The sequence below is a fragment of the Cavia porcellus genome, unplaced genomic scaffold (assembly GCF_034190915.1).
Source record: "Cavia porcellus strain 051 isolate PalLab524CR breed Dunkin Hartley unplaced genomic scaffold, mCavPor4.1 scaffold_15, whole genome shotgun sequence".
NCBI lineage: Eukaryota > Metazoa > Chordata > Mammalia > Rodentia > Caviidae > Cavia > Cavia porcellus.
In genome coordinates this window covers 44,424,870-44,435,747 of record NW_026947498.1, presented here as the reverse complement: position 1 = coordinate 44,435,747, position 10,878 = coordinate 44,424,870, and the positions used below count along the sequence as shown (strand labels likewise).

General features: G+C 33.2%; 1 long non-coding RNA gene across 3 annotated transcripts in view; it reads right to left on the bottom strand.

Moving 5' to 3' along the window:
* LOC134470477 (uncharacterized) overlaps nt 1–9,898 on the bottom strand; it is a 31,444-nt gene extending 21,546 nt beyond the window's left edge. For all 3 annotated transcript variants that reach the window (XR_010039399.1, XR_010039398.1, XR_010039400.1), the window contains exon 1: nt 2,038–9,898. This is a non-coding gene — a long non-coding RNA (uncharacterized LOC134470477). The remainder of the gene's footprint in view (nt 1–2,037) is intronic.
* Between the last annotated feature and the right edge of the window lie 980 nt (nt 9,899–10,878).

Here is a 10,878-nt window from a genome sequence, read left to right as displayed (position 1 = left end):
ACTTTTTTGCTGAATGGAATAATGATGGTTTGGGGGTAGGAAAAGAACATTTTCATTTTGTGTGCAGCTGACATGACAGGTGCAGACATGACACACTTTTAAAGTAAGCACATTTTTAACATTAATCTTCCTCATTTTCTTAAGACTGCAGTCAGCTAGTGAAACTGCAAGTCAGGCCCTGATATGTGGCATTTCATTTCTAGGATATAAAACTTCTACCAGGCTTGGGAGTGTAGCTCAGCAGTACAGCACTTGCCTCACATATGTGAGCCTCTGGGCTCCATCACTAGCACTACAAAGACACAAACACAGAACCTCTTATCATGGACTTTCTAAACTACCAATGTGAGATGACCAAATGTGAAATAGGGAAGACATGACCAGTATCACATTTTATAGCATTTATTCCTAGAAGAATAAAATAGCCAAGACACAGATAATAATAAAAATACAAGCTGAGCATGTCAGTGCATGCCTGAAACATCAGCATTCTGGGAGGCTCTGGCAGGAGAATTTTAAGTTCAAGCCTAGCCTGCATAACTTAGTAACATGCTGTCTGAAAATTAAAAAGAAAAAATTAGGGATGTAGCTCAGTATGAAGGGTGGTACTGGGGGAGGAGGTTGGATAAAAACTTCTGTATGCTTCTGGTCACCAGCCATTTGAGTCACCCCAGCCTTCAATCTTCACAAGCCCCTTACCATGTCCTAATCTAAATTTGACTGCACAATTTCTGAATGTGATAAAGTGAGTGGTTTATGGCACTTAGTTAGGAGTATTTTGTCCCTAGCAATGGAAAGGGCCTCATAGAAACAAGGGCTACATTGCGGCAGGTCCCGGCTGTCCAGAAAAGAGTGAATCCCTCAGAGATCATAGCTGGTGGATGCTTTTAAGACTTTGACCTCATTTATGTTTACAACGTTTTCATTTATTCAACAGCTAGAAAATGTGCTCAGTGAGTGCTAGTGTGTGACAGGCACTATTCAGTGCTGGATAAAATCTTTGTCTTTGAGTGTTTATCATATTGTGGAGACCACAGACAATATGCAAGACAAATCCACCTTGTTAGATCAGGCCTGAGGAGAAGATGAAAAGAGACTACCAAGAGGAAATGCAGTGTCAGAGGTGAGGCTGGACCTTCAGAAATGACGGCCAGGAAAGGCCTCCTGGAAGACGTGACTTTAATAAAGTCCTGTTTTGGAAAGGCCCAGGCTGGCCACCACCAGGCCCCACCTGGCTGTCCCCTGCTCTGCTCATCTCCAGTCACCTAGAGAGGCCTCAGGGCAACCTTAGGGTCCAGGAGTTTGGGCATCTCCAAAACAGCAGGCAGCAGCCTGTTCAATGGGAACCACCTTGCTAAAGGGTGATGTGACAACAGGGCACAAAAACAAAAGGAGGATCACACCTTTTGACCTAGTAACGCTTTTTTTTCTTGGAAGGATTTGACACGACAAGAAAAAGAAACCATTTGAACAAAGATGTGATAATTCTGTTACTTATAATAGTTAAAGAAAAACTGAAATTTTAATTTCTAAACAGTTAGAAATAGTTATAATAGTGCCCAACTTTTAGCAATTATTATGTGACAAGCACTGAGCCAAAAACTTTATTGGATTCTCTCACTTCTCCCTCACAAAACCATATGAGTTAGCACTGTATTACCCCATTTCTTTATTAAAAAAATAAAAGCTTGTTCAAAGTGATACATGATTAAACATTTCTAGTGTCACATTAACTTGTATAGAATTAAATATAATGCAAGAAAGTATATCATGATGGTCTCTTGAAGTCTTTTTAAATTTTAAAAATTGTATAATTTATAAGTATCAAAATATTTGATAATAAGCTTGCATAAAATTAATTCAACTTCATATATAGAAACAAAGAATTTATTTTTAGAATCTATACAAAATTTTGTATTCATAATGAGAATAATTATTAAATTTTCATTGTGTTATGTAATATAGATATCTAAGTCATTTTAACTGATATGAAATGCACTTAGTAAATTCAAGAAATGATGTTTATATCATACTTACTGTCTGATTTGTGTCTCACTCTAAATACTTGTTAGTCTGTGTGTTTTTGAAGAATAAAGATTTAGACTTATCACTTTGAAAGCATATTCCAAATGAATACATAGGAATTCACTCTGCCTGCAATGTGAGGAGAACAAGAACACAAAAATTATAATAGATTAAGGAAAATTTTGAAGTGACATTAATAAAACAAGGGGTTACTAATTATGTTTGAAGTTTAGCACATTAACATTAAAAATAAAAAAGATGTGCTAATCAGTGTTAGTAAAGAATACTTGTAGATAATTTCATTTGTTAGATTGGTTCACGAGAGTAGTTTTAAACATTTGCTTGTTTCTTTTCTCAGAATTTTTGTACAACTTCTCTGGGATGAAGTGTGATCATTGGACAATTAATACATTAACATTATCTGCTGCACTTAAAAGTAAAGACAATCTAATCACTGTTAGTAAAGAATACTTGTAGACAATTTTGTTAGATTACTTCATAAGTTAGTAGTTTTAATCTTCTGTTTGTTTCTTTTCTCAGAATTTTGATATAATGATTCTGGGATGAAATGTGGTTATTGAACAATTTCCATGTAGGCCTGAGAACTATGACTATAAACAAACTCACCATATTTGCTAACCTATCACTCTTTATAACAAATGGAATTAACTTACTTGGCTCATACATTACATTTCCTAATATTTTTTCCTATAACTTCTTGTGATTATAATTATTATGCAAATCTCCTGCTTAAACATTTCTTGTGTTTTGTAACTTTTACAGAATTAAAAATAATGCAAGAATGTATATTATAGTGTCCTGAAGTTTTTTCAGTGTTTAATTTCCACTTACATTTTCAGCTCAGTTTTCAGGTTATCATATAGCATTTTTGATAGTATAAATTGAAAAAAGTGCTTACTCAGTTAGGAAAAAGTGTTAACTGAGGTTTTGGAAAATAAATTTGAACACTTACTACATATTACATATGTGTATTAATACAGTATGTGTGATATGCTAAATAAAGCAAAATTTCGTGTTTGCCTCCTGCAAGGTATTCAAGCCCTATGAATCTTTACTTAAAGGGAATTTCTGCTCTTTGTATGATTACTCAATTTCAAAACCTATATTTCCATTTCTAATAGAAATCATCATCTTATTTTTAAATGCCTCACATGTTCAATGTTTGTATTTTTTCTGTCTTTTTGAGTGTATTGTCTCATCTTTTGTTACCACAGGAATGTTCTAAGGGCAAGCTCAAAATTTTGTACTCTAAGAATATTCACTGAATCTCTCATAAACATTTTTATTTTGCTTTGGAAATATAACGTTTAGCAATTTTGTTTAGAGACAGTTATCATTTCCTCTCTAGTGTTATAACTCTCATGGGCAAATATCATGTATATTTTTCAGTTTTTGAATCAATTATAACTAGCTTAACTTGTTTTCTAATTCTTGAAATCATTTCCCTACTTAGAAGATACTTAGGTAGTGGTTTTGAGTTTATTAAATACATTAACATATATTATTTTGAGTAATGGCTTCCCATGTCTTTCATAAATAAAATTTTCAAAATATATTAAATCTGCACTTAAGGCAACATCCAGGATTATATTCACTTACCATAACATTTACAAAATAATAACATTCTATTTCCACCCATTACCCCTTAAGCCATTAATTCTCTTATGAAACTACATTGTACAGATTCAGTAACAAGGATAATGTGTGAAATTTCTTCTATAAGCTTAGTAACTGTCAAAAGGTAAAAACAAGTGGAATTATATGACATCACAGAATGGAAATAAAATAGCAGAAATATTTGATTAGTATATTTAAAAGTCTGTACACTCTCATATTTGTCTAAGTCTTTCAGGTCCTCTAAATGGAAGTACACTGATAGAGATATTTGATTAACTTAGTTAGAAGTTTCTACCCTTTATATTTGCTTCAGATATTTAGGCTTTCTAAGCATTTTTCAGGGATGGCTATGGATATTTTTTATGATTCTCAATTATTTTCAATAAGTAGGTCATTTTTATTGCCTCTTCATTTCTCATTTCTAGAACATTAAAGTACAAGTGTAATTTTTAGGTAAAGTTTCTTAAATGATTTCTTGTAAGCATTCTTTTCTTCTTCTTGTTTTCTTCTTCTTCTTCTTCTTCTTCTTCTTCTTCTTCTTCTTCTTTCTTCTTTTTATAATAAAAGTATCTATTAATAAGTGAAAGTATTTATATATATTACAATTTAAAATATTAATATATATTACAATTTAAAATAATAAAAATATTATTTACTTTTAACTTGTTTAGAGTCATTTTTATGGAGTCATTATTATGGGCTGGGGACTTAGGGCAGTGGAGGAAGCACCTGCCTGGGAAGTGCAAGGTCATGAGTCTGATCTCTGGAAAGGAAAAAAGAAAGAAGGAAAGAAAGAAAGAGAGAGGGAGAGAGAGAGAGAAAGAAAGAAAGAAAGAGAGAGAGAAAGAGAAAGAGAGAGAGAGAAAGAAAGAAAGAAAAAAGAATAAAGAAAGAACGGGAAAGTAAGAAAGAAAGAAAGATGAAAGGAAATTATTAACAAAGTTAAAAAATTGTTAATAAAAAACATTCTTTGAGAATATCTTTTGCCTCATAATTGTGTCACATATGAGTAATGCTACCTTCATGTTGTATTAACACAATAATTTCTTATTGAAATCTAAATTTTACGAATCCATAGAAAAATCTTTGGTGTCCTATAAATTGTACATGCAGTCCATGTTTCTTTTGTAATGGGGAACATTTCTTTTGTCTTAATCTTGAAGTTTGATTGTTATTAAAACTATACTATAACAAGACAGATAAGAAAAATAAAAAGGCTATTGTGATTGAGAAAGGAATAATTCTAAGTACATTTAAATGATATTATAATAAATGTAGAAGTGGAAATCAGGATGTTTCTTAGTTGCTGATATGAAATATTTCATACCTACAAGTTAAACAAAGAAAGGTTCATTTGAACTTATAGTGTGTTGAGGTTTCAGTACATACTCAGCTGACCTCCATGCAGGGTGCTGTGAAAGATGGTCATAGCAGAGGAGAAACAGTCCTTGGCAGAGTAGGCAGCAAGCAGCAGGACTTCCTTCTTCTTTCCCTTTGTAGTTCATCCAGGCTGCAAGCCTGTAGGTTGGTGCCACCCAGACCCAGAGGGGGTCTTTCCTCTTTAGTAAGTCGATCATTCATATCCATAACTGTGCTAAACATCAAGCCCTACCTGCAAGCACTTCAGGTTTGAGAAAGACATCCAGATATAATTTAACAGGAAACATTCACAAAAATGACACTAAATATAAGGTCTACATAATAAAATATGAGAAATTTTGGTCAAAAATTCATGTAATTGAAGTAATAATTCTGATTCTATTACAAGGAAACATGTATCAGCACAAAATAATATGATGTTTTTGAATAATAACAATTAATATAACACAAGGAACCCTCAAATCATTAACTGTAAGTAAGGTTTTTATAATGTTTTCTAAAAATATGGAGCCTCAAAAATTTTCCTGCAATATCTTGTGGGTGATTAAAGTTTTGTTTTCTTATACAATGTCTTTGTATTCTAGTTTATTCTGCTTGTGTAAATTATGAACCAATGTTACTTTCCATTCTGATAAAAGAATTTTCACCCTATTTAGGCAAAATTTGAAATTTATTCTCTCGCACAGCTAAAATAGTAAAAGAAACAATTAATTTCAGAAATAAATAGATTTAGTGATTCAAACAATATTATCCAGATTCTCTCTGAATCTCTCAGATAAATTCATTTTATGCATCATGTTTCATAGCCATTGGCAAACCGATCTCAACTATTTGTTCAATTGTATCAGAGGTGTGACTTTTGGAAGGTGTTGCAACATGGAGGTTCTATACTCAGTGGATTCATTCATTAATGAGTTCTGTTAGGAGATGGGTGTTAATTAGAGGTGAGTTAGGGCACGACTTGGAAGGATATTGTTTTTGGCAGCCTTCCTCTACCACACTTTATGTTGTGGAATATTGAAACTATGGAGTGAAGCCTGTAGGAACTGGGCCAAAATAACTTCTGTCCATTTAAGTTTTTGCATTGGATATTTTTCTCAAGTGAGAAGAAAGTGACCAAGAGAGCTCCTTTGTCTGGTATCTGTTAATGTTGCAGACTCAACATTGCTTTGATTACCAGTAAATCACTAAAGATGCTAATTTCTAATTCAAACACTACAAAAATGTTTGTTTTTCCATTTTCTCTGCCACAAAAAAACATTCATGCTCTAGTCAAATTTCTGGACAATGACAAATACATTATTCCTACTAACTGACCAATATGGATGAATTTTTAAAAGTATGTTTTAATTGTTTTTGTCTTTATTTAACTATATTCTTATTTCTAAAGAAAACTGTTTCACTTAGGCTAGTTTCCATATTATTAAAGAATAATGTTGGCATTATTTTCTAATTGTTTCATTTAAAAAAAGTTTCATTTATTAGATAATAGTAAAATTTATCATGTTAAGGGTGTGAATCATTGTAAACATCTTCTTTGGATTCATGACCAGTGTATGACTAATTAATGGCTCAGCTGTATAATATCTGGTCAGATATTAGTTAATATACAATGTTAATATTTTTTCTGTAGTGTGTCCTACTTTTACCATATTTTTCCTGATTTACAGTTCACCAGAGATATATTTAAAAACTGAAATAAAGTTAAACTATGAGAACAGAGAACTGATTTGTTGATCTGTTTGACCCATCAAACCAACTTCTATATCTGGTTTGTCCAATTGTCAAAAGGAGGATATATTAGTGAGCATTCAAGTTGTTAGAAACAATAGTGGACACCCACAAATTAAAGGAAAACAGAAGGTTTAATTCAGCTCATATTTTAAGGAGACTCAGTCCATGGTTAGCCAACTCCAAAGCGGCATTTCTGCTTTTTAATCATGGTAGAATGGCATGATGCAGCAAAGGCAGTCAGACAATATTTGTGGCCAGGATGCAGAGCAAGAGAACAGTGACAGAGAGGAAGAATGAGGGAATGGACATAGATCCAAGTTAACGTCTCACCCAGACACAACAAGAAGTGTACATAACTAAAACTTATCAGATCTCAAAGTTAATGAGGTTGACACTCTACCATAGCTATCATATCCTAGTCCTTGTCAAAATCACATCAAAACACATCTCCTTAAATCACATTTATTTTCCAAATGAAAACAATAGAAAGTTCGTAATTTTGTCTTACATAATAACAAATATTCTGTGTACAGCTGGAATGCAACAACTTTCCCCCCAAATCTCAACAATTCCAGAATTTTTCAAAAGTCCAAGTCCAAATCTAGTCAATGCTAGTTTTATATTTCTGTGAAAATCAAAAAGGAGTAATGCAATCCTAAAGGAGACTGGTGCAGGGGTAACATTCTTCTTCCATATGTAGTGAAAAGGTGACTAGAATCAAATCAAGTTAAAGCATGATTGGAATGGTTAATATACTGTGTCAACTGGAGAAGTCTAGAAGCTTAACTAAATAACTAGCTGTTCTACTCTAGTGTACAGAGGGCATGTTCTCAGGACTCTAGGGTATTGCTCATTGTGTCAATTTGAGAAGTTTAGCAGTTTAACTAAGTGATTCAGGATGGGCCCAAGGTCCTCATGTGAGCCTGCACATGAGAAGGGTGCAGAGATGATGTGAGTGCTACACTCAACTCAGGGCACAGCCTGCATACAATATAAGGAAGAAAAGAGGCTTGTATCCATCTTTTGCTATTGTTGCCTTTTCTGTCTTCTCCTGCCTTGAAGTGTTGCCTGTGTCACATCACTTTGTCTTGGAGCCAGCTGATTATGTACTGAAACTTCCACACACTGTGAGTTCAGCAAACTTTTCTTTCCTTAAATTTTGGGCATTGGGCATTTTATCCCAGCAATGATAAAACAACCAAGACAATAAGCAATATCCAACAGGGCAACTATTCAGTTCTATAGCATCATAGCTGGCACTGAAGGCAAACAAGGATGAAATTTGAGTTCCAGAGTGCCTACGTAGCCCTAATACTAGGGCTTTGTTAGTTGCAGTTCACTTGGTCTCTGTCTTGAGCAGTGTCCACTCCAGACCTCTAGTTTTCCTTACTAGATGGTTCATATTTCTGGCATCCCTGACTTTCTGCCTTGTTCTCTGCTTTATTCCCACAGCTTTACAGATTGCTCTCATAGGAGATCCTTGCTTGGCCTCCTCAGCCCTATTCTAAAATCTAGGTAGACATCTTCCTAATTCCACAACTCTTCATTTGTGCATATTGGTAAAAAAAAAAAAAAAACAGCATCAGGTGGATGATGCCAAGATCTGCTCTCAAATTGAGCAGTAACTGGACACCTTTAAACCTTGACTGCAATGAACTCTCAGAATCTGGATAACTGACAACATCAAAATAAATCTTGGGAAACATTATTAATAGTGTACTTTCCCAAGCAATTCTACCATACGTTATCTTCTAAAATAAATGTATTATTCTTGTTCAACCTTTTCTACTTTGATGGTTAGGGCTTTACTGGTTTTTGGGATGCTCTCAAGTCTTCTTTTTTTATGCCTTTAGAAAGTACTTGTTTTCTTTCTTTTTTTTTTTTTTTTTTTTTGTCTTTTCATTTTTTTATCGGTACCAGGGATCGAACTCAGGACCGCCTGCTTGCAAGGCTGGTGCTTATGCTGCTGAGTTAAACCCCCAGCCCCTTGTTTTCTTTTTAAAGATGATAATCTCTTAATAAGATTTTGTTTTGTTTTGTTTTTCTTGCCCCTGATTCTCTTGAAAATTTGGTAAATCAGCCAACAAAGACTAAAGGGTACTCTGAAGTTAGACAGCTTTACAATTTCCTTTGCTAGAATAATTAGTGTATTATCCTTTATCGCAGTTTTTAAAAAAAGTCTTATTGGTTGGACAAATTGGAAACAGCATCTTATCCAGAACATCAGCTCATGGTCTCTAGTCCATTTCCCAGTATAGTTCATTCACACTTGGAACTTAAATAGCCTGGCTTTTCATCTCTGCATTCCCATCATCAGTATGATCTGAGCTCCCACTAGACTCACCCCTGAAGTTTTGCTTATAGCATTTTAGTACATCTACAATCTGTGTTTCCAATGCTTTCCAATTTCCTTCCATAAGCCAGTTCCAAAAGTTTTCAGACAACTTCACTAGGTAGAATCACAAAAAGATTGCCTCTTTTGCTCCAATTTTTCTGTATTTATCAGCTCTCTTCTTCTAGTACACAATATTATATATCCAAGACTGAAAGGAGAATTTTGATTTAATTCATGTTTACAATCTGTGCCCAATTTACTCAAAGACACAAGCATGATGGCAGAAGAATATTGCACAATGAAGTTCCTGAGTCCATAATGACCAGAAATCAGAGCAGGAGAAAAGACTCATAGAGGAAGGGGCCAGAGACCTCACACAGTCCCCACAGCCATGCTTCCTCTCCACTACCCACTCAGACACCCCCAAAATGTGGTAAACCTCTCTTGAGCTATCCCAAGCAATTCTATCATGCATTATCTTCTAAAATAAATGTATTATGCTTGTTCACCCTTTTCAACTTTGATGGTTAGGTTCTTATTGATTTTTGAGATGCTCTCAAGGCATCTTTTTCTTACACCTTTAGGAAGTACTTGTTTTTGATACATCCTAATATAGCTCATAACTTCCTGCATAAATGAAATTAAACTACCTGTCTTAATGATTTATACAAGTCCTTTAACCATAGACTTTATTGTTAAACAAATAAAAATATTCTGTCATTGTTTAAGTTATTTTGATGGTTTTAATACAGCAAAATTTCAAAATAAAAAATGACTTGTTTCTAGCAAAATTATGCCTTATTTAAACATTTTATTATTTCATATTAAAATCAATCAAAATGTTTAATTGCATACATTAACACATTATGTTCTATGCTACAATAACTCAGTTTCCAAAAAATGTGCATAAAGTTAGGTAAATAGATCTATATTTGTGTATATATATATATATATATATATATATGTATATACATAAAAATGTTTTGGGTCCTTCAAAAAGTTTGATATAGTCTATATTTTAATAAAATCTTCAAACAGAGGAATTGAGAATATTAGACATTATTTTCCAAACTTTGATTAAAGAAGAAAATATGATCAATTTTTGAAACTCTTGTTTCTGAATATGAGTGAATATAGTATTTCACTCAGCTTTTTAAAAAATAAGTACATAATAGCTTTATCAAGAAGCTTCTTCAGTCAGTGAGAGAAATAGTCACCCAATCATGAAAATGACATTTAAAAACTATGACTGTCTTTCTTCTTCATATTTCAGTCTTTCTCTTCAAAGTACAGTCATTATTGAAAATGTAAGTTTTAAAGCAGAGTCAGAGTAACATTTCACTCTCCAATTTTATTTATTAACTTATTCATTTTTATCCATATATCACACCCTGAATTAACTGTTGTGCTAAGAGAAAATTTGCTATGTAGGATAAATTATTGCCAGTGTGTGCTCACTTTTCTTATTCATAAATTCCACGATGGTTCTAAGAGAACAAAGGATGATATAGGTAACAGTAAAGATGGCTTCTGAGTTTGATTTTGTCTTTATTTTTCCCCTAGGAATAGTAAAATACTTAACTCAATTAAGCTAGATATCTTTATGAAATACATGATTTCTTATACAACAGAGCCTCCCACAGTCACTAGTATATTGTAAAATTACATGATATTTAGCTTAAGGTAATTGGCATCAATGTTAAACTACTACTATAAAAAAAGAAAAGAAAAAAAAAGCAAGCAAGCAAGAAATAAAATTGAAAACT